This window comes from Camarhynchus parvulus, chromosome 9, assembly GCF_901933205.1.
Source record: "Camarhynchus parvulus chromosome 9, STF_HiC, whole genome shotgun sequence".
Lineage (NCBI taxonomy): Eukaryota > Metazoa > Chordata > Aves > Passeriformes > Thraupidae > Camarhynchus > Camarhynchus parvulus.
Genome location: NC_044579.1, coordinates 12,866,650 through 12,891,623, shown reverse-complemented (window position 1 = coordinate 12,891,623; position 24,974 = coordinate 12,866,650). Strand labels below are relative to the sequence as shown.

Below are 24,974 nucleotides of genomic sequence, written 5' to 3'. Positions count from 1 at the left end.
AAAGCAGTAATTTATTTATAAAATAGAGTTTTTAAAAATCCAGTAGCAATTCTTTAAAAACTTCACTGATTGGGAGCATGATTCTTTCTCAAACAGCGTAATTTAGAAGCCTTGTTGAAATCCAATAATTTGGTTGTTCACCAGTAGGAAATAGACATCTTAAACATCTTACATATTTGACCCTTTGGCCTTGCAAAGCACATTTTCACATTAGCAAACTTTAATGTGCTCAGGGTGGTTTGGATTAACATCTGTAGTGTCCTTACCTGTCTTTAGGCATCTTGGGTTAAAGAAATACAGCTTTAGAAAATAAGCTCACCTGGCAGAGTTCTGTACTTTGTACCATACAGTAACAGGCAGTGTAAAAATGGCTCTTTTCTTAAATCTTCAGTGTTCTCATCTTCGCAACCATGAATTTTGGAAGTATGTGTGAAAGAAGAGGTGAATACCCATTGAATTTTGACCCGAGACCTTTATGTTAAATTTACCCAAATCAATGGATTTTAGCTGCATTTGAGCCCTAGTTAAGGTACACTATCTCACAGTGGGTTAGATTCTGATTTTTCTTTCTAAGTTAATGCCAGCATAAATAGAAAACATGCACTGCAAGTGAACAATATGGGAGAGGGGGACTCTATAAAATCCAAATGTGCATACGAGCAGCCACAAGTCCATTATCTGAAGTGGTTATGTCATCTTACACCAGCAGAAAACTCAGCCTACGTTTGATTCCTAAATCTCACCTTACATCAGATGTTCAAAGGTTCAGATGAATAAGATATGTCTCTGTACAGTGTGTTTTAAATTAAAAGCTAGTGAAAAGCATGTCTCTCGATTTCTGGATGACAGTCTTGGAAAATGTGTTTCAACTGGCAGCTGCCCTCTTCCTATTTGCCTCCTCCCTCACCTAGAAACCAGCATTCAGCAATGTCAGAGCTGATACACTCCACAAAACCAGTAACCTCTCTCTGCTGCTTCTTCCCTGGTTTGTTCTGGGTGCTGAGAGGTGGCTCTGAGAGGGCAGCATGTACAGGGCAGAAATATTTCTTGAGGGTATGGGAGGTTGTTCTCTCGTTTGAAGGAAACCGAGACTTCCAACTGATTTTAATTTTATTTTTAATGTTCATGGGAACCAGTCTTACATGCCTGACTGAATTCAGAGTTTGGATTTTTGGCAGGTTTTTATTTGAGCCCAGCTTGGCTGTTTTTCAAAATGTCCAGATTGCTCACATTAAATCTGAATAAGCACTACCCACTAGTTTAATCAGAGTCATCTGGTATACCTCTAATTAGCATTAGTTAAAGTTGAAATTCTTAATAACACAAAATGCAGCATTCTTGGGATGTATTTTGTAAACTAAGTGTAAAAACTGTAGGAGAGAAAATATCTTTTGCAGTATTATTCAAAAATTGGAATACATGAATAATGACGACAATAAAAAATGGTAACAAAATAAGGCTAAGTTCCCAGAAAATACCATCTTTATCCATTTAGGCATGCATACACATATACAGTATTTTTGATACAAATGCATTTATGAACTTCAGTTTTTGTTCCTGCTAATACAATAATTGACTGTAACTGTATATTGTGCACAAAACAGTAAAACATGTACACATCTGGGAGTATTTCAGCAATTAAATAAGCATGTGACACTGTGGGTTTAGATGTAAATTGTTTCCTGGTCTTAACCCATTGCAATAAATGATATGTAAACAAAGTGCTATAAAAGTATCTTTCTGTTTGAATTCAATCTATGTTTTGCCTGAGCCAGGAACAGACCATTACTGTGTTACTGTAGGTTGTCAAAAATGAAGCTTGAAAATTATTATACTTGTGCAGTTATTGGCTCCTAAAGGATCAAGACCCCCTACAAATCTAATTTTTTGTATTATGATCTATACCTATGTGGGGCTTGTTTATGTGGAATTCTTCCCTGAATTCTTGCCTTTGAAGATGTTTTAATTTTTATTATGTCAAGACGTAATAAAATTTAAATTAAAACAGCCAGCCCTGCAGTTTGATTGTTTTATTAAAGTGTTCCCCAAATCAGTAATGCTAGATTTGACTTTGATTTTTCAGGTGTCTCTTCTAAATCCTAAAGAACTGGTGGACCACACTCTTGTATTTTGTAGATGAGCTATTGTTTTTTACATTTGTAACGTAACAATAGCGCAAAAAGCATCTGTTTTCTCAGATTTATGTCTTCAGATGCTCTTGTTTCTCAATCATGCTTCAATTGATACTCTGGACATAGAAATATAATTTGTATTCTTTTTTATTTTTGGACACATTTCATTTTCACTGTTCAAAGATTCAATGGATTGTGATTACAGAGGGTTTTTTGGTTTTGTTTTTTTTTTTTTCCAAGGGCATCTGTTCTTAGCCACAGCTGAGGATGGGGCCCACTGAGCTGACTGGAAGGATCCACCTAGAATTTGTTGAATTAAGTCCTTGCACCTGGATATAATTGTCATGCTGCTGTGCTGGGGTTTTCTTAAGCTACTGGTAAAACAAATTAGCTCAATTTAAAGTGGCATCCAGTAGGGAAGCAACAACTCACCTCATATAATGTTTTTCAAATAATTATTTTTCTATTGCCAGTTTTGTTTCATGAGTATTTTCCTAAAGGCAGGATGAATTGTTAGATATTTTTTCAAAAAAAAGTTAAATGTAAGAAGCAAAAAAAGCATTCTGTTCTGTGTATCTGCTGAGTTACAAGTACTAGAGTGCTATGTGATTATTGTGCGACTGTCTCTTAGGTAAATATTTGTATAAATAATATACAAATATACATTAAAAGGAAGGCAACAGCAGATATAATGCATTTAAAAATGCTGTAGCACAACACCACCTTTACCCTTCCAAAACCTCCAAAGCAGTCTCTGCACACACACTTCATGCACTTTTTGCCAGATTTAGCACTAGAACGGTAAAACTGCTTCTACATTTGGGAAAGATTCATGAGAGTTTGTTTTTTTGTTGAACAGTAGACAAAGGTAGCCGTTTATGTCTGACATGGGAATTTGTAAAAATACCATGGGATCTCATTTCCTTATGTATTTTAGAGCTGTTTGAACTTGGCAACAGAATTCACAAGCTTCCTGGAAGGTCCACAAAGGTTCATCGCCTCGGTTGGACGCGCAGTGGCAGGAGTTCACATGAATCCCTGGAATGTCTGCATCTGTGCTAGCTGCAGCTTTTCATAATATTCCCCAAATGTAGACTCTGGGGGAAAACAATGAAAAATCACCTCTGCAACTGAGCATTTCAGGATGACTTCTGAAATGGAAGAAATAGTGCTTTTACTGGTGCTCTAAATATTGCTGTTATTTTATTGGTAGGTGATGTGCTAATTTGGAGAAAAGAGGGATATGTTCACTATGCATGGAGGGTGCTTTTGGATGTGCCTCTGGAATAACCCCAGCTTCAGCTGTGCCCAAAGGTGCTGCTTTTCTGACTTGGTCATGTCACTGTGGCTACCAACTTAAATTGCTAAGATGCTTCTCAGTTGGCTAAAAAATAACATGGATAAAAGCTACTTCTTGTTTTTCACATTTTAAAGTAAATTGAAGAATATAAAAGGAGTCTTGGTTATCCTCTTGGATACTGTGGCAGAAATATAGATGTACACAGTATTATAAACCATCCTCTAAGCTACACTCTCTTTTAATATAGGGAAGACTGGAATGCACCAGGAATGTGAATTAGGAAAGCAGTTCTTTTCTAAAGAATGGCAAAATGTCCAGAGATCAAAAGTTAAATGCAGAAGCTGCTGCCAGTCCTTCAGCTGTGCTGTGAATCTCAAATTTTGGAGAGTGTACATATACAGTGGAAGGGAAGCAGGGACATTTCTGTGGCTCTCCAGAGCAGTTTAACTCGTGCAAGCATCAGCTTGGGGTGATCCGTGTGTGTCACCAGCTCTGTCACCTGCAGAGCTGCTGTGTGCCCCTGAGGCCAGTGGGGAAGTGCTAAATGCAGACTGTCCTGCATGAAGGCAACTTTCAAACAGCAGCTGATTCTGAACTCGAAACAGTTTAAGGGTGTAGTGCAGTTGGCTGTTTTTAAATCACCTCTTTTATTAAAAAAAATAATTTGTTTTTTAACTGCGGAGTCCAATTCTTGCAGTGCAGCCTGTTTTGTCCAACCCAGCAGCGTAACAGGCATGGATTTGCCATTGGTGCTCCAGCTGAAGGCTCTGCACAGACCTGGGGTGCAGAAAATTCACAGAGCACAAGGGGCCAGCACATAAAATAACACTGAGTTATTACCCCTCGTCTGTGGAAGGGCAGGTCATGGGAGGGAGCTGCCATACCCTAACCCATTGTGCTGGTGCACGCCCAGAGCAAAGTTTTTCTTCCAACTGACACAGCCCTGAATCAATGCATACGAGCAGGAAAGCAAGTTGCTTTCATATAATATTCCTTTTCATAAGTTCATTTTTCATGAACTTCAGGGGAAAGAAAAAAAAACCTTCAGTTTTCCCTCAGAGAAGAGGCTGTAACAGCTGTGGCTGGTGTAAAGGTTGCCTCGAATTCTTTCTGTGCTCCCTCTCCTGTCCTGGCTTCCAGGGAGGAGAAAGTAGGAAAAATCAGTAGCAAACTGAGTCTAGTATTTTTTTTTCTTATGTGATGATAATCCTAGGACTACACTTAGAGAGAAACTTCCAGTGGGAAATTAAGCTAAACTGAAAAGCATAACAAAACCCAAATGATCTAGACTGCAAGAATTCCTCCAGTGTTTTGTTCTTTAATGCTTATTAATAGAGACAATACCAAACCCTTTTTGTTATAGCATGGATTTTTGCCTAGCAAACTCCATGTCATATCTTCTAATTTAATTATTGAACTCACAATGTGGATAAATGTACAGACATGACTAATAGCATTCTCTTACAATTTCATTACAGAGTAATAGATGTGGTTTTTAAAAACTGATTTTTTTTCTTCTGTTACAGAATGTTTGTAATATAAATGAACTCTCACATCTTGTCTTCTTTTTCTCTTTACTCTCTTTTCATTTCTTTTTAGATTTGATTCATAGAAAAATGTGAGTACTGGGTGCTACTGATTTGGGTCATCTGCATGCAATTCAAAAGAAAAAGGTGATTTTATTTTTTAATTGCCTGTCAAGTAATTGGGAGAGGTGTAGTAATAAGTGGATTTATGCATAAACCAGAAAACTTCAGGTGAAAGAATGGATCTTTTTTATCATCGTAGAAAGAATCCATCTTCAATAATTAACAGCCAGACTATCCCCACCCTGTTTCCTCATGACATCTGAAAACTGCTGCACTTCTTGAACCAATAGCTGCTATACAGCAACCAGCATCAATCCTGAATGAAAAAATTGCCCCAACTGCTGGTGAATGGCACTCAGTGGGTTTCCCATTGAACTGTGCTGCGAAACAATGATGCACATTGGTAAATCACTGTGTGTGCCTTTCAGTTCTTATGCATATCCCATACTGGACAGCTTCCATTCACTCTGGCACCCACTGCAAACAAATGTAAGTATGCATCAGAGATGAAAGTGAAAATGCATATGTTAAATCCCAAATGGAGGCAGAAGAGTGTAATATATACATAGTTGCTTAGCAACAAACATGTTTTGGCCACAGGAATGGTGACATCAGTCAGAGGAGCGAGAGGGAAGCTGCTCTGCCCTCCTTGTCTCTCTCCCTAGAAGCTTCAGAAAGGTCTTTTCTTATTTCTTTCAGAGCAGAAGGGCGAGGGCTATTGTAGCCATTTGTTGATGCTGTTAATGCCCCAGCCCCAGGACAATCAGGCTGGAGCAGGGCAATGTTTCCCCTGGATGTCTGCAGCAATGGTGCAGGCCCTCCTGAGCAGGCAGGTGCTTCCACCCTCCCTGCACGGCTCGTGCACAGCCCCTCTCGACCAAAACACTCCACGAGGAGACATGAGATCTGAAAATACAAACTGCTGCAAATAAAATACACTTTTGGTATTAGTCACTCTGCCTTTGACCCTATCATGTCTTCCATGCTCCCATCACGGGTCTCTATTGTGACCCTTTCAAGTTCCTAGAGGCTTTTATTTTACTGATATTTCACATTCATTGGGCTCTGAGTTTTTTCAGGAAAACAAGTAATGTTGATTTCAGTAAATCACACACTGTCTATGGCTAGTAGACATGTATTTATTAATTCCTCTAATTTCAGATGGTTTGAACATCTTTTGTCTCTTTTCCCCCTTCCTGCACTGTCCTGCTCTCTGCAATGGGAGGCAAAGGAGGCAGCTGGTGAATCCTGGTTCCAGCAATGTGTACCCCTCCATGAAAGTGGCTCCTACAGACACACACACACTGTGCCTCGTGTTTTCAGCAGCCTGGGTGCTCCCCTGGCCCACCTTGCATGTATAGAGAAATTGCATCTCAGGGATCAAGTCCATCTGCACTCTGGGCTGCTGCAGACACATCCCTGTATACACTACTATTGAGTCCTTCCTCTTAATTTAAGGTAGTTCATATTTGGATCCCCAGTGGGGGAAAGAACACATCAGGCATGCACTTCTCTTTGCAAAGAAGGCTCTCTTGACCATGTGAGAGATGTGTAGGAATGCAAGATATACTGAAGAACTGAAGTGAAATTAAAATAGATGAAAGCAGGCTTAAAGGACAATTATGCTAAAAAAATGTATTTATTTCCATTCATGGAGCTTCTATGTAGATAGTTTTGTTTGCTCTCATTTTCTGTGAATTCAGAGCCCCTTTTTCACACACTAGCACATATCAATAACCAATAATATATCACTTACTATACGATAAGTTTTGGGACAAATGTTCATCATTCTGAAAATATGGCAGAATTTGAGACAAGGTGTGGTGGTGCCTCTGACCAGAAAGGCACATGAGGTCATTCTGGCAGGGTGGATCAAAACAGAGGGGAAAGACAAAAGACTGGAAAACAGGGAAAAGTCTGTCATTGATTCTTTCTGGAGAGCTAGAATATTTTCTTCTCTTGAAATGCCAAGAAAAAGCACCAGGAAGTATATAGTTGATGTCCTCAGCAAACAGTTGAGGCGAATTCTTGTCTTCATTTTCAGCCTGTGACTTTAAGCAGTTCTCCTAGTATGGCTTTCAGCCTCAGTGGCAGTCCTGAGTGATCCTACAGCAATTAAGTTAACATGTGGATCAGAAGTTCATGGCTGGCTCCTCAGTTTCACCGAAGGTGAAACTGGGCTCCCATATCTAAATTTTGTGAAGTTGGCAGCTTCAGCAATGAACTAAAATTGGTTGCCTGAAGTTCCCCCCAAGAAATTCTCCTACCATGCACTTTCGCCCGGTATGTAAACTCTTCTTTTTTGATTTGTAAAATAAATGACTATATAGCTGAAAGATAATTAAACTAGAAACCAAAATAGATGTTTTAGAGGCCTGTTAGATTGCTGGTGCTTTAAATGTGAATAATGGCAATTGTTGTCATTGAGTAACACGAGATTTTACAATTCACATTAAATACTGAACTCTAATTTATTTTCCAACGTGTACATTTTAGTTTATATCTCTGTGAGCCTACTCTTTAAATGTAGGCTCAATCAGTTTTCTAGAATTGGCTTTCTTAGAACGATAATTTATAATTTTCCTAGTGGAAAAATAGGACATTTTCCTATCCCTATTTTCTTATAGTTAACCACATAGATGGGCTGGTAGTTTCCTTTTTAAAAATATACATCTCCTTCTTAGGGAAAGATTATGACTCTATCCATGCTTTTAGCAGTTGTGTTGTGAAGCTCTAATCAAGTGTCTGTAAAACATATTGAAAGTTCTTAACAAGATCATATCTCTAAGAGTAAAGTTTGAGTTTGAAGAGTAATAGTGAGACAAAAGATGGGATGGAACCATGCAAGTTCAGAGTACAAGTCAGTTTTCATGAGTTAATGACACTTTCATGCCACTTGGAGTCATGGGGACATCCTTACCAGCTCTATTGGTCCAGTGACATGATGGGGGAACTTGGCTTTAAGCAAGACTTTTGAAACTGTTCCACTATGCACACAGGCCTCATCAAGAATTATTAAATGTCTCATAGGAAAAATTGCAAATACCTCAAACCCTGTTTAACCCCTCCCTCTCTTGACAACTCTTAACAAATTCATAAAAAAATCTAAGAAAACACAGTTTTGATGAAACCTTCCCAAAGATGTGTATTTTCCCAGTTGGAAAAATATATTTGGAGATCAGTTATCAACGAGACACTGTTCAAATGGAAATCTGTACCAAGCAGGATCCTGTGCTGTGATCTGTGCTCACTGATTGGTGTCAATAGTGCCCTGGGTGCAAGAACCAATTGTAATCACTACAACCACAAGGAACAGCAGCCTGGGAAAACTGCAGGTATGTTGGATAGTGGAACTGGAAATCAGATTGGAGAAGTGATTAGAAAAATGTTATTCATCGTGGAGAGAAAATAAAAGGTACTTACTGTATATACAGAGGAAAAGTTCGCTGCAGAATGGAGGGTAAAATAGTTGATTCTAAAGAAAACAATACAGAAGTTATGAGGGGTTCAACCTGCATTTAAGTCTTCAATGATACAATGTTGTGAAAAAGAAAAATGTACTACTGAGAATTTTTTTTAAATGAATGTAACCTGGAAGGCGACATTCATTTTAAAAAAATGTTACATTCCTTCATACACCTGTAACAGGTGTATAGGTCCTTCTGCCTTCCTCAGCACAGGCAAGCTTTGGGCTTTACTTTCCTAAAAGGACATGAAGGAAAAAAGAGGGGCTGTTTACAGCATACAGAAGGGAGCTTAAAAACCTTAAAAAAAAAAAAACAAAACAAAAAACCCCCAAAAACCTTCAAAAAAAAAAAAAAAAAAAAAAAAAAAAAAACACCAAAAAAACCAAAACCGAAAAAAGGTGCTGAAGAGAGGATGTTTTTTTCCCCCCTGAACTGATATGAAAATATAAACTTAGATTACTCAAAGAACAATTTAGGCTAGGTGTTATAAAAGTCATAATTAAAGAACAGGTCAGATGGCATTGGGAAAATATGTGCATTTCCACTGCTGAAGGACTTTACAAAGTGGTTAAATAAACAGCTGTCAAAAAGAGCATAGGTACAGTTGATTTTTGACCTCTTAAAATCTGTTTCTGCTCCGCTTTCTATTATTTTCTCCAAGTGGATTCTGCCTCTTGGATGTTTGTTGGTAAAGCCAGCAATCAAAATAATAATGTAGAAGCAGAGGCCTGTAAACACAGAGGATCTGGTATGGTTTCTAGCCATGTCATTCAGCCTCTGGTGGGAAGTGCCAAGATATGTGCTTTGGAAGGCTCCTAGGGCACATAGCTGCATGTCAGCCTATTTCAATTAGCGTGTTGAAATGGCGGATTACACATCTCTATAAAAATTAAATTGGTCTCATCTCTGAAATTATAAAAAGCCTGAGGATCCAATGGAAGAATGAAATCTTGAGCACTTCGATTTCAGGGGCCACTGGAAGGAGTTGTGCCACTGTTTCTGTGGCACCCCACTGCTGTTGCTTGTCCTCTCTGATGTCCCCTCGCCCACAGTGTGGGTCACAGAGGCAGGGAAGCAGGGATGGAGAGCAGTCCCTAACAGATGGCTTTCTGCTTGGGGTGGGTTAGCTGCTGAGATGTCAGGGAGCCCTGGGAGCCTTAGCTCTGCATTTTTCTGAAGACAGGCTTTCTCTCTTAAGTGCCTGTATTCAGACTATTTAAATGTGCAGTTTAGATGATTTTGAGTTTAACTGTACAACTGTCCTCTCCACAATACTCAGCTTGTGGCACACTGTAAGTCACCATGCATTCACCATCATCCAGGGCCCCAGCTGGGAGCTCAGGTGAGCTGCTGGTTTCCCTTGTGTGCTCAGTCATTTCCCTTTTTGAGTCTTCTCCTTCCACCCCACCTGTGTCTCTCACACCACCAGACAACACATTTGCCTCCCCAGGCTCTCAGGGGATCTGTCATGAGATCTATATGAGTCTGAAAAATTTCTCAGATTTTCTTTTCTTCATGCCATTTAAGGGGGCTGCCAGTGTCCCTGAAACTTTTGGTCACCACTGATCCCTTCTACCTGTGCTGTAGGTGGGTAGCAGCCCTGGTCAGAGACTCAGCCTTTTGTGCATCCATCCCTGAGGCAGCCAAGTCTTTCCTGGTGGCCTCTCTGTCCCTGCTGAGTTTGGGTGGGTGAGTGGGTCATGGCCAGGCTCTGAGAGCCACAGAACTCCCCACTGCTGTCCAGAGGGAGAATGACCTCTGACAGACCCTTCCACCCTGTGTTGGGTGGTGACTAATCCTGTGGGGAAAGCAAGGGCAGGGAAAAGACTGGGCAGAGTTCACACAGCTTCCCTGGGGAGGGAGCTTAGCCTTCCATGTGTGGATCCATGCTCTGTACATGAATACAGTGACATTTCTATCTCTCTAATGTCTCCTCCTAAAACTGCTCCAGGATGTCTTGCTTGTCGGATGTGGGTGGATCTGGCATTGCATTTCTTGTGCACCAAGGCACAGAGTTCTTGGGAAATGGTCTCAGGAGTTGTTATTTCCATAACTGTCATTCTCCAGGGACTGGGGGAAGTGGGGACAGGAAGAATTGTGAGAGTAGCTATTATAAAAAAAAAAAAAAAAAACAAACCCAAAAGATTTTCTCTGATGCTGCATGCTTGAGCTCTAAATGTACTGTCTTTTAATCTCTATAAAAGTCACTGAATTTGTTGGCTCAGCTTTTAATTCTTTTCGTGGTGAGAAAGACACTGAAGGGAGGGGGGACAACTCCAACAACTGCCACCAGCAGTCCTCAGGCCTGGCTCACCCCTCCCTCCCTGTCAGCCCCTGTGCCCCGCCAGCCAGCACGGGCACTGCAAAGGGGCTTGCACAGTGCCAGGGTGGCTGCAGGGCCAGGGAGGGCTGCCACACCACAGAGCTCTCAGATGCAGCTCCGGGTGACAGGAGGGAAGCACAGAAGCTGCATGTGCAGGATGGATTCTCTCTGCTCACCCCTCTGCTGGGTTTTGATTGACAGAAGAAACAAAAAGCAAACATATTTTCGGAGGTGCAAAGGAAGTAGTGGCAGCAGACCTAAGGTTCAGGGGCTTTTCTGGACTGCAGTTCAGTTTTCAAGAGAGGAACAATGGTGGGATGGCAACAGATTGAACTGCCCCCCTGCTTGATATTTTTATTTGCATTTATTTGCTTCTTATTCACCAGGAGAAACATTTGGTGTGGGTGCTTCTGAAAGGAAAGGCTTGGAGGCCCATCTTCTGACCTCCAACAAAATAGTTGGTATTTTTAAAAATTTCTGGATAAATGAAACTTCTGCATTACTAAAGGTGACATCAATGTGCATGAAAAAAAATAATTTTAAATTGAACTGTTTTGAAATTAAAATGTTGTTTTTAGATAAAGTCAGAATAAAATGCTTTGAAACCTTTCTGCTTGGTTTGGTTTAGGGAGTGCAGTAGGTCTGAAATGGACCTATTCTTCCAGGAGTTTTTTATTTTGAAAAAGCAGCTTTTTCTACCTGAAAAGCATTGCCCCCTTCCAGTTCGAAGCCTAACAGCGCTGGTGGTTTGTGGTGGGAATTTTCTGAGGTGCATAAATAACTTGGGTAGTTATGAACACTTTACCCAGAACCAGATTTATCATATTTAATGTCTTAAATATTGGTGGAACAACTCGTATTAAATCCTATGTACTATAATTTTTTTCCTGATCAATTCCATATTTATAGCATTAATCATTTCTCTGCAGTTAATTAAGAGAATTGATGGCTCTCAGGCTTCCTTAAGCTGATTCTTTAAATAAATATATCAAACAAGATCTCCATTACCCAAATCAGACTCCGTCACAATAGCTGTACAGGGGCCAAAGGGACAGGAGCGCAGATCCAGAGAGCATCCACAGGGACTTGACAAACAAAAAAGTGATATTTCAAGCTTGTGTCTCAGTGGAATGGGGAAATAATAGCAATATAATCAAGGGAGTGTTTGTGTAGCCCTTATGGTTTAAAAACCTTTTGCCTCAGCCGCGCTAATACTGTGAAACAAGGATGCTGATTATATGACCAATTGTTTGGCATGTGTTCCTAAACTGGTTTATAATTACCAAATTAATCTCTCTGAGGTATTAAAAGCCTATTTGCACAATCTTTGTAAAACTAAAAGGGAAGCGAAGCACTTTACCTGTGTTGATACAGAGCCCTGCAAACAGCAACTATTTGTTTTTGTAGCTGTTGTGGCTCTGGGAACAAGTAAATATAAACAGCAGGAAACACAAATACAGAGGCAGTGCAATTGGAGGCTGTCAGGAAGCAGTATGGTGGCTTCAGGAGCTGAATTCGGCTTGAAATAAGCTTTGTCTCAGTATGCGTAAGAGGCTTTGGCACTGTATCAGACCTCTGGGGAAGCCACTCAGCAGGGTGGGGATTACTATAGTTTGTGCTTCCCAATTCACAGCAAACTTGCTTCTCTGTCATAGCCGTGCATTAACTCTCTCTGTCCCACCTCGGCGCTTTCTGTGGGGTTCGTTTGCCCGGGGAGGCAGCGGCGCTCGGGCTCGGAGCGCTCTGCCCGCGCACGGGCGGGGAAGAGGGAAGGAGGGAGGGAAGGAGGGAGGCACAAAGATGGCTAATTTTGCCAGGCTGCATGGTTCTCCTCCGCAATGCATGTGCTCTAGTTGCTCTGACAATACCATCTAAAATGCAAATGAATTATGCCTGCGTGGAAGAGCTGGCGGCGAGGGCTGTGCAGACCTGCTGCTGGCATAAACTTCCTCCTGATGGGGATTATTTTCTTTCTCTGTGTGAACACATGGACTCCGCTCTCTCTTTTGAGGTTTCTCAAGGGTTAATTCTCTCCTAGCTGTGGGAATATTTTTCGTTAGGAGCAACTCGATGGTTATTCCTAACACATGACTATCAAAGAGTCAGATTAGCCGAGGGGGAGGGGAAAGACTCCTGAGTTTGCACTTCCTGTCTCTTAATAAAGCTGAGATTCCAGAAGTATTTAATATCATTGTGGTTTACATAGGAAATTGTCTGAACACTCTTAGTAAGTAACTGAATATATGGCTGCTATATTGAATGCCGTTTGTCCACGGTCCTTTTTTCTGTCAGTTATCTTAGATATCCAGAAAATGTCGTAAAAGCGGGATCTTGTTACGGTGCACAGCTAAGTGAGGAACTACAAAATACAGTTTTAAAAATTTAAATATTTAAAATGTGTTGAGAAATGTGAGGTGCACCAGTACTAAAGAAACAACAGCAATTGTTTTATATGCACTGCTAAGGCAATAAAATGTGGATTCCTTATGTAGGTCCAAATGTAGCAGCTGGATTTGGCTTTATGAACCATGAAAAATAGTTCCCATCTGGAAGTTGATGTTGAATAAAGATGCAACAGTAAGGCTGCATCTTACATGTAACATTTATATGTTTCCAACTCAATACAGCACTAGTACTGGAGAGGAAAGAGTGAGGGAGAGGGAGATAGGAATATACAAATCAGAAGCCTCTGGCCAACATTTTAATGTGCATTCTCTAATTTAGGAGCCTCAGGTTTTGGCTGCTGGGTTGGATTTTTTTGATTTTTTTCCCCCCAGAATAACCCTACCAATAGTCAACAGTGTACAAGTAAAAAAGGCTTCTGAATGTCTCACACCACATTCACTGCTTCAAAGATCATTGTCTCCATTTTCCCGTCAAATAAGTAAAAAAGTGATAATGTTACTGTTCTCTGATATTCATCCCCCCAAGCGTCCCTACAGCCTTCCCACCTATCAAATTGGCATTTAAAAGTACATTCATGGGGCCTGCAAATCAGAAATTCTGTTTCAAAGTGGCTGGCCCCTTGCTCTTTACCTGCACCCTGCCATGAGCCATGTTTGCAACATGCAAATCCCTCATTTTCATATCCCAAACCCCCAGTCATAAGATGCCCAGGAGATCCTACTTCCTCTCACACAGAAATATAAAGGTTGAGTTTAGAGACCTTTTTACAAAATCTGGCCCCAGACAAAACTCTATTAATTCCTAAAAGATTTTGTCAAATTTGTGATGCCCCAAAGTTTTTAAGAATTCAAATTACCTACAAGCATAGTCCATGCTAAAACCTTACACTGCAAATTAGGTTGTAAATTCTTATTAATAACATAAGGCAACAAAAAGTCAATAAAAAAATGAAGTTGGAACATTTTATTGGCTCTTTTTTGCTTCCTCGAGCAAGAATTATTTCTAATGCAAGATGAAGTGTTAGGAGACGTGATGATCCCCTTTTTGCCTAGAAGATGTTGTGAGGTTTCTTTAACTGCAAGACTTTCATGGTGGCCCCAGTGCTGCAGTGCATCTGGCTGAAAAGATTTCCTGTATTTTTCTAAAAGGGTGCTGTTATTGTTCCTGCTGCTCTGGTTGTTTCCATGAGCCTTTAAAATGAAACCAGGTCCCACACCAATTTGTGAGGCGGACATCTTAAATGTTGGGAAAACTTTAAAATCAAAGTTGGATTTTGCAGGTATTCATTGTCATCAGACCATGGGAATCTTGAAATACCTTTAATCCACATTTACCTTTTATTTGAAATAACACCTCCCCCCCCCCAGTGCTTGCAAACTGTATTCCTTTAACATAGGAAATAAGAACCACATATGTTTAATATACTGACATGTGCAGCACTCACTTGGTACATGTGGCCCACTGATGTGATCATAGGCTTTCTTCAAGTTAGCTCTTCAAATCAGAAGGTAGTGTCACCCTTTCACCTCTGGATATCCTGAGATCCCACACCTACACTACTCCTGCCTATTCTGATCCCCTGCTCAGTGTAGCACTAGAGCACTGGTACTGGAAAGGAGAAAGAGGCTGGGGGTGATGGAAATATATTAGAAGCCCCACAGCAACACTTTTATGTGTATTCTCTAATTTTGGAGTCTTGAGTTTTGTTTTTGTTTTAGTTTTTTCTTTTTGTAGGATAACCCTACTACCAACAAGTAAAAGGCCTTTGAATGTCTTCCACCATGTACCTTCCTCCAAAGCCCATTGCCTTTCTCTCCTTGTCAGTTAAATAAAAAGTCATGTCCCTATTTTGTGATATTAAACCCCTCAAGCATTCCTACAGCCTCTCCACCCACGCTTAGGGAAGGCTCTGGAGGTTTGTCCCAGGAAGGTGTGTGGCTGTGCAGGCACAGGGGAGGCCACAACCCCTTTGACAGAAGTTTTGCCACAACCTGAATGTCTGCCATAGCCTTTTTTGAAGAAGTTTCTGAAGCTGAACTGAATGATGTGTTTGTGTGCTAGTGTTTGACTCTAGCAGTCTATTTTCCATGCAGGGATCTTGGAGTTTCTGGCAGATATTCCTCAGGCTGGAATCCAGACAGCTTGTCTGAGCACAGAGAAAACACTCTCCTTCACTCCTCAAAATATTGGGAAAAGACACTGTATTTGCTGCTCCTAGGATAAAAGCATCCCTAATGGTGAGTGTGGTCTGAAAATAGCATGATGGACCTGCTTCAAAGGAGATTCACACGTGTGGGTTTGATGTACCCACAGCAGCCCAGCCCCTGCAGGGAAGGGGTCCTGGGCTGTGTCTGTCACCCACTGCGAGAGCATGAGGGTGGCCCTGGGCTGGGGCAGGAGGGCAGCAGGGGCAAAGGGCAGAGTGAAGGCAGATTTGGGACTGCAGAGTGGGAACAGGGAGATCAGAGGAGCCAGTGAGGCTTGAGGAGGGAGAAGAGACCTTACAGCCTCCCTCCCTCCATTCCCTCCATTGTGGGGCTGTCCCAGCTGCGCACTGCAGCACTGCACGTGCTCTGTGCACATTGGGCTGGGAGGATGAGGGCAGCCAGGCTGTGGGATGGAGGGGACATTTCTGCTCTGTCTGCCAGTCAGTGGCTGCAAGCTTCCCTTGGCCTGGCAGGAACAGGAAGAGCACAGGGCTGCATCCACAGGATGGGCTTGTCAGGGTCAAGGATCCAGTTCCACTGTCCTCTGCCCAAAGCAGAGCAGATTGTAACCATTACCTACTTTGTCTGTGCCTTGAGCATGCTCTGGATTCAGTACAAAGACCATAAACGTTCATTAACTTCCCTGTCCAGCCTCCATGAAAAGATTCCCAGCACCTGGAGTGAGCCTATAATGTTGGCTATGGCATACAGAGAGGTTGCTGTCTCTCCACTGTACATATACATTTATTGTTCAAGTTAGTTTTTGTAATTAAAATGGCATGAAAGAAATGAAATATCTAGGCTTTCAAATCACAGACCCATTTTTATACTTAAACGTGCAGGGAAAAAAAATTGAATGGAGGAGATTTCTATTCTCATTTGCAGAATCTCCAGCCTTTTCATTGTTTAATTCACGTGCATGCAAATGTAGGGATTATGCAAGCCTCGGCAGGGCATGCTCTGGAAGTTGCATCCACTGCTGAACAATTTAAGGAGCTAGATTTCATAGGGTTTGGCAATCCCTTCCAAAAGTGCTGAATCTAGGCCAGGATTTAGGCTTGACTTGCATGGAGCTATTAGAAAGCATAGGTTGTGTGCAGTTAGCCAGGGAGCTGGAGAGCAGAGCTACAGTCCTGCTTCTGTCCAGTGGCCTTAATAAAGATTTCCATTTATATTCATTACTGCAACCAAGTCCTGCCTCTAATCTATCGCAGGGGACACTACAGATATATTATTTCTTTGTAGTCTCAAAATGCTCAGATGGTTTTTAACCTTATTAAATCTAAACCCCTTAAATGTGCTTCTGAAGCAAAAGTTTTAGCAGTAAGCCTTCCAAAAAGTAAGATTTACAAAGGAGATTTATGGCTGTGTGGTGAGTTAAGTAACATTTCTCTCAGCATATCATTTGCCAAAATTAGAGGAAATTCCCTACTTCAGCTGAACAGGGAGCATTAGGAATGTGTATTGTGCTGGTAGATCAGGCTGTTAGTGCTCTAAGAAGCAGGACAACAACATGTTAATCTACCTAGATGATGTTCTGATGGTTGCTGCATTTCAGGAGATAATAAAACTTTGTTTGAATAACAGAATGCTTCAGAGTCCTCAGGATTTCACATTTACTGTGTGAGAATAAAATTGGTCATAACCTCACAGAGTCTCTATCTTTGTTTTTTAATAGAACCAAGAAAACAATTATTTTAAAAGGTTAAACCACAATCACATATATTGTGGCTCCATGCAACTATGTGATTGTTTCTAAGTGTGCAGGTACTATCTTGGCGTTTACAAGTAAAGGATCAGGCAGAGTGTTTCAGAGCCTCTGTGGTACATGGTGCAGCATCATGGCAGTTTTTACTTCACATGAAAAAGAGGCACACAAGTGCAGAAGTTGCAGATATTGATGAATCTGAAACTAAAAGACGTATCCTCCTAGTCAGCTTAGGATTGTTTTTCTGGTCAGAAATGATGTAAATAATGGTTAGCTGACTGAGAACACTCAGTGTTACTAAAATAATATGCTGTCAGGTTCTTGCTATATTGTGTAATAACTAAGCAGACTTTTTGGCTACAGAAAAAGGAAACAGTGCATAGACTGCACTTTGATTTCAGCATTTGGTAAACAGTATGATAATGCAGATGTTTGTTCATTTTTCATCTACATTTTGGGGCCACATGTTTTCAGTCAAGATTTGGAGACATTTTCTGAGTTATCTGTTTTCTTCTAACTGTATTCTTTAGATTATTATTTTAGACAGAGCCAGCTGGAAACTGAGGGGACCTGCCTAAGACCATCTCTATACTCACAGTAGTTAATTTTATTGTATGAGTAAAAGCAAAATTCTATCAGAGTATAGAATTAAAAGCCAATCAATGGAGGGAAAAAATGGCCTTAGAAACACCAGTGTCAGCATCTCAGAGGCAGGAATTCCCCTTTTTGTATTCTAGGCATAAAGAGTTCTAGAGTGGAGCCTTCTCCCAGCACCTGGCCTGGGATAGGATGTGTATTCTGGCAATTTGGCTAAATAAGTAAGCTGAAAAATGAGAAAATCTACACTGTAAAAGCCTGTAGCCAGATGCAACAGGAAAGCAAATTTGTCTGTCTCTAGGCAGATTGGTACAAAATGCAGTTGAGGGATATCTTTTCCCTAGACAGGGAAAGCCAAATTTGGATGAGTGTTTACTCCATCTGCCTGTTTTGGACAGTGGTGTTCAAGGTGACTAGGAAGCACTTCAAAATAACATACAAGTGTTCCTCTGGAGGAATTTCTGTAAGTTTTAAGTGTATTAAGTTCCTAAAGGGGTGGATACTGATTTTATATCAAGGAATGTGTCTCCTAACAATGTGGTGCTACTGACAACAGGTCTCATCAGTATCTTCCACACAACAGTCACTGACAATTCCAGGGAGAAGGAATTTCCTTGAGTAGCAGTGGTTTATAATATGAATCCATTCAAAGTACATTATTTCTGTAGTTTTTATGTTAAGTGGAAATGTGTTAAATGCAGTATGAACCAATTGTTCAAGTGGATTTATAATATGCATTTATATAAATGTGAATTGTTCCCAAAAATTAATTAACAGAAACTTTAAGCTTGGGTCTGCATTTATTTGAGGTTCTTTTATGTGTCTTTAAAGTACTAGGAGTTAAAATTTCCACTTTTGAAATTGAATTCTGGGCTATAAGACTAACTTGGAAGTGGATCCATCTGGAGTGAAATCTATATCAATTGAGGAAAATCTTGTTCTAAATATGTATTGTCTTCAAAACAATAGATATCATCCTTAGTTTGGTTTATTGATAACTTCTCAAATACTTTGAAGAAAGAAGTCTTGGGGTGCATTTGCAAACTTGGCACTTGGCAGAAGAGGAATCGTGAAGGCACAAAATATTGCAGTGTCATGTTCTTGGTCTCTTTCAGGTGATATCCAAAATGCACGAGGTCTAAAACCCAGACTGCCAGAGCGATTAATCAGTGGAAGCCAAGGACACAGATTCATGTGTGACTTGCAGAAAATCCATGGATGTACCCAGCTGCCTTCAAGCAGAAGTAACCCCTGGGGGGAAAGGCAGGGTGCGTGTCTCTACTGGTCATCCCTAGAGACAGCTTTAAGGTGGTCCCAGCTCCTCTCTGTTGGGGTCTGTGCTTCCCAGGAGAAGGCTGGTTGCACCTCAGGCAAGAAAAAGCCCAAAGGCACAGGCTTTGCTGTGGGGATTCCCTGCTGTGGGAGCCCTTCAGACACCAATATCTGTCTTCTTTCCTATGTGGAAACTTAGGAAAGGTTTGAAATATATCTGAGGGAATTCTGCCAGATATTCATGTATCTACATTTTCTACTCACTCAAGGGGAGCAGTGGTAACCAATGTACTAAAAGTCTTCAAATGCTGACAAATACAATTTAGCTTTGAAGGCTGCCAGCAATTCTATGGTAGTAAATCCCATTTGCAATCAAAGGGTGAGTCATTAGCCTTGACATTTGAGAAATGGAGATTACTATGAATTTATGAAAAAGGTTCCCTAAAATGTTTCCTTAGCAACTGCTGCTGAGGAGCCTGGGGCATCTCTCAGATCCCCAGGCTCAGGAAAGCCAGCAGCAGTGGAGCAGATGGTTTCCTATCCACTTGCTGTATGTAGTGCTAAGGGATCACTATCCCTATACACTCAAGTCTTGTCTAAGTGAGGAAAAAATGGTGTTTTGCTGTGTTCAGTTATCTTTACTGAGCTGACAATGCTGCTGGAACTGTTGCAATGAGCACAGCTTATTATACAACTCAGGGGCCTGAACAGTATCCTACACAGGGCTATGAGCAACTCGGTCAGTTCCAAACATGACTCCAAGTGGATGTGACAGCTTGTTGCCATCATAAAAAGTATAACATTTTATTTTAAAAGGGTTTTGTTAAAAAAAAAAAAAAGAATTAGAGAAAGCTTATAGTTTTCCATTTGTCCTCTGTTTCTGAAATGCTCTTAAGTCCTTCAATCTTTTACTTCTAGCCATGAGTTTTTCTTCTAGGTCAAGAAGACAGAATAATGAAGATCTTCCATCTATAGGGAAACAACAGAAAATTTCTTGACCTGCTGTAAAATCACAACCATTGACAATATTACGTAACTTAGCTGGTAAATTTAATCTCAACACATTTAGTTTGCTTAAGCCAGAGAAAAGTACATTTCTCTTAGTTAAGTAGGATCCTTAGCTGGCTGCCACATCAACAAAAAAGGTGAGAGACCTCAAGGTGAGCAGTGGGAAGGTGGGAATGGGGGAGAAGGGGACACAGGCATGCGGAGAGACCTGGGTGCTCCTTGGAAAGGCAAAGGGGATGGAGGTAGAAGGCACTGGGGCTGTGCAGAAGGAGGAATCTCTTGGGTGTACCACAGCAACATCTGTGCCTTGCCTCAGTCAGGTAGGCTGTGAACCAGAGATAAATCCCAAGAAAAGCTGGATGATTGCAAAGCCATGGAGGAATGTCCTTATGGCGTCTGCATGGACCAGTGCAGAAAGGTTCTTCTGGACCTAGGGAACAGGTCTTAGTGAAGAAATGGGCAGCCCCTTACCAGCACAGATTGTATTTTTTTTTCCTGTTGCATTAAATTAATTCCTTTAGTAAATTAAATTCTAATTTTCTGTTTCCAGTAGTCAATATTCTATTTGCATGACTTCCTATGATGGTAACATCTCATGAGTTTCATGTATATGTGATTTTTTTTCCTTCAGGATTTTTCAGATCCAAGTGAGATCAATAAAAAACCTAACATCTTCTGAGGAAAAGATACTACTGCTGGTGTAACCCACAATCCAAATATGAGCACAGTTCTTAGCAATTCTACTGCAGAATATTTTCAGGGGAGTGGTTGCACTTCATGACATTCTTACAAAAATATGAAGAATATTAATTTTTTTCCAATGGAAATAAATCCTTTCTTTTCTCCTCTGTGAAACAAGACACTCCCCATGTTTCTATTGCTCCTGTGCTGTACATCCACTGAGAATGGCCTGTCATTCTGCAAACTCTCATGTATTTTACAGAGTCAACATTGCTATTCATCTCATGCGACTGCAGCCAATCTTGCCTGCCAGGTGAAACGCGATGTTGAAACAGAGAAACCGTCTCAAAGAAACACAAGCTCTCAAAGCGTGAATGGCTCTGTGGATCAAAGAAGGCATTTTGAATTACACCTGGAAATGAAGCAGGGAGCAGCCAAGTCCCCGGAGCACGGGTGCAGGGATGGGAAGGAGGAGCGGTGGCAGGGCCGGCGGTCCCACCCTCGCCTGCTGAGGCTCTCGCAGGTCGGCTCTGAGCGCATCGGAGATGATTGGGAGCAGCTGCAAGCTGAGCCCAGTGCAGCGCTCCCAATACATTCCAGATGATGAATATGATGCAGGCTTACTGGAAGAAAAATATATTTCTGAAGAGAAAAACAATTACTTCTCAAAGCAAGACAATGAAGCTGAACCGACGCTACGTGGGCATAAAATAGAACAGAACTTTTGGGCAATGGCTTTAGCTTCTAATAAATCACCCACCTGGAGATACTTTTGCAGAGTGAGCTTGGATGTATCAGACCCCAAATATTTTCAGAGGTATATAAAGCTGAAAAATTAGGCATTTAAACCTTTGTTTTTCCCCAAAGGGACAGATACTTTGTCGTGTCATAGACTCCGATTTTCATGTTAGCAGAAAGGTGCCCTTGCCAGTCCAAACAACACGTGGGCTGTCTCATGGAAGTTATGAAAAAAGGCTTGGAAACACCACTTGATACAGTGGGTTTCACTGGCTGAATCTTCAGAAGGGACTTGAATGAAATTTGCAAAAACATGTCAAAAGTTAAGTGGCGAAAATCAGCTTAAATGCCTAATTTTAATTTTGTTTGTGCTCTTTGTTGTTTCATTGTGGAGGGAGGGAAGAAGCTGTCTTTTTTCTCCCTGTCCTTTCATTCTGCTTGGGAGAAAATGGATGTTGGTGAAAAGAAGAGAGCTCTGGCAGGGACTGGAAAGGGGTTGTTTATTCTGTTTTGTTTTCTTTAGAAAGGGGCAACTCTTCTAAAACTGGTGATGATCCAGTTAAAGGGGGACTCCGGGTAGGGAAGAGAAAAGAAAACTAATAATCAGCCTCTAAATGACAAGTTTTCTCTTGAACAAAAGAGCAACAGGAGGCAGTGCAGGCAGGGGGTCAGTGCCCAGGGGTAACGTGACCAAAACAATGGCTGGAGAATGTGTGTAGCTTTTGCCACTCCAGAAGCTGCTGCCCCAGTGCCTTCGCTGAGGGACTGCAAGGATCAAACCTGATCCGATGCTGGGCAAGTGTGGTGCCACTTCTGGAGTCCTCCAAAGAGGAGGCAATGACTGACTGTGGGTAACGCAAGCAGGAATTGAAGAATTGTGAGGGAATCCCCCAGTTCTGAATGACAGTGTGATTGAACAGCCCCAGCCAATAAGGCAGAGCCCCTACCAGCAATGGGGCTAAAGGTGGGGTTTAAAGTGACTTCAATTAAAGATAGAGACTGCTCGGCAGTGTCTGTGCTTCTCTTGCACTTGGTTAATTGCCTGTTGGGGAAAGCCAGCGGCGCTGGATAAACTGAAACGAGATGATTTTAAACTGTTATGAGTGTTCATGCAGAAGTTCATACTGGTTTAGACTAAATTGGTTTTAATTTCAATTCATGTAACTTCTGTGTGGACGAGGCCTATGGATTGCCATTTTGCAGCAATGGTGAATTTATAGCATATGTGCTGCAAATGGACTATCATGCAAATTCTCCTGGTATTTGCTCCAAGTCCAGTTCCAGCTGTCGGTGGAGATGGAGGAGCAGAATAGACCACTCACATGGCCTCCCATGTAATGCAGATTGGATCCATTGTCAGTCAGATGGACTGGTGGTGTGGGAGCAGTGTGAAGCCAGTTCTTTCACTACATGGTGTGTAAAGCAATGAGGCAGACAAAAGCTGGATTTAAATTAGGGAATATTTCTGCCAAATTTCGTTCTCTGAAGCAGAAAAATAAAACACTTAATGTGTCTGGCAATGTTTATTCTGTGCACAGGGTTTTAGCTGATCATAAAAGAAAAGCTACATGTGAACATTATCTGGCAACTTCATCATATTCTGAGGAGATGAGAGAGTATGATTCTACCATGGCCTGAAAAAGTATTAGACTGAGAAAGTGGAAACAATTTGGCAGGAAAACAAGATGGCAAGAGAAAAAGAAAAAAAATAGATTCTTTTCGATTAGGTAGGAATTACCAGTTATAATCACAGCAAAACCGTATCTGCCACAAAGGCTCCATTTTGAAAGTCCTTGATGTCCTCAGTGTCCTGCTCAATGGCCAGAGGCTTCCCACTTTGCCTTCTTGCTGCTTATTCAAAGAAAGGCAAGGTCTGAATGGTTGGAAAATATATGTGCTGCTCATGCAGTAACTGCATGTGCATGAAAAGAAAAGAATTCCTTGCCTATGCACCATGGGTATCTGTGCTGATAAGGAGGCAGTAACTCTCATTACATGCATATTTGAAGACTTGGCCCTGAATTCTACTGGTGAAGTATTTTCCATGACTTTTCCACTGTATCTTCTTAGAGGTTTGTGCTCCAATCATCCAATACCTTGACAGAAATAGAAGAAAGTGTTAAAAATAATCCAAAGAAATAATATGAGACCACTTTTAATTCCAAATGATTGAAAGAGCAAGTATCAGCTAATGTGAATGAAAACATAGTTGTGTATTCCAAGTAAGAAGAACGTCAAGAATAACAACTTTGTAACTGGATTTGGAAAAACAAACAATTCTTTCCTTTCTTTGCATAATAAATATGGTGTGGGTAGCAAAAAATAACATTTTATGAATGCTGTAACGTGTTTTTATTTCTACTGGTTCAAAACAGCATTTGCTTCTTGAAATTAAATGGAATCTGATTGAGTTTTGTCCTTTCTGAGCCTTGTCTGGTACAAGGTAATGCATTGACTACCCTATTGATATTGTAATTTTTCTATTATACATAGAAATTCTCATATTGCAAGTTGCTGGGGGCCTTGATATTTCACAAATTTGGGATCATTAAGAATGTTTTCCATGTCAGAGCTATACTAATTGTGACTGTGTTGATGACATCCACCATTCTACTTAAATTGAAAATTGCTGCTTACTAAAGAAGTTGGACCCTGAGCTTAAGTCCTTGGTGACTGATTTGATTAGTCCATTTGAGTGAGAATAGGGCAACACAGGGGCTATGTTAATGGAACTTAAACAATAGGCCATCACTAATCAGAGACCTCAAGGTTGAAGTGAGGTTAATTGTTATGCGGGTGGTATTTGAAAAGAAGTGTTGACTGGTGTAATGCACTATGGGACTGTAGCATTTGAACATGCAGCCCTAAGGCCAGAGGTTTTGTTTAGTTTCCCAATGAAATTTAAAGCTACATTATGTACATCTCTAAACAACAGCCTATATGCTACTGCCTTTTGATACATCACAAGAGCAACAGCTAATTGATAACAGAAATGAGCCTCCAGGCACAAAATTCAGATCCAAATCTGGTACTGGATTTTAATCCCTTTCTAAACTTGGTGAGGTGGGAATTCATTGAGTTTTGATTAAGCCCTTCATGAAATGCACATACAAGATTCAAATGGCTGCCCCGCCCCCAAAAGTTTAGAATATTCTAAATTCAGTTTCAGTTTAGTCCTAGAGTGCACATTTGGTGGAAACATATGAGCTGACAACTACAATGTCAATGCAAAAACATTTTGGCATAACTGGGAAGAACTGTTATTGGTATTGCTGTGCAGACAGGGATTTTATATCTCAACATGAGTGGCACGAGTTCTAGCTAGATTTCTGAAGGAATGCAGCTTGTATGAAAATATTGGTATTTCATCCTCCAGAAACTGCGAACCTGTAGAGATGAAGTCCCAATCTTTGTGAAAATAATCTTAAAGGGCGCAGAGATTCTTAGTGATCCCACTGAAAGGGAGGCTGCAGACTTGGCAGACATTGCGTGTACTATAGACATTAAATTAGCCTGCAATTTACTGCAATAGAAACAGATCTTGTA

General features: G+C 40.9%; 1 long non-coding RNA gene across 1 annotated transcript in view; it reads left to right on the top strand.

The window, feature by feature from the left end:
- LOC115906982 overlaps positions 1–24,219 on the top strand; it is a 65,322-nt gene extending 41,103 nt beyond the window's left edge. Inside the window, exons 2-5 of the long non-coding RNA XR_004060967.1 lie at positions 15,311–15,454; positions 18,845–18,997; positions 19,939–20,146; positions 20,641–24,219. This is a non-coding gene — a long non-coding RNA (uncharacterized LOC115906982). The remainder of the gene's footprint in view (positions 1–15,310; positions 15,455–18,844; positions 18,998–19,938; positions 20,147–20,640) is intronic.
- The last annotated feature ends 755 nt before the right edge of the window (positions 24,220–24,974 follow it).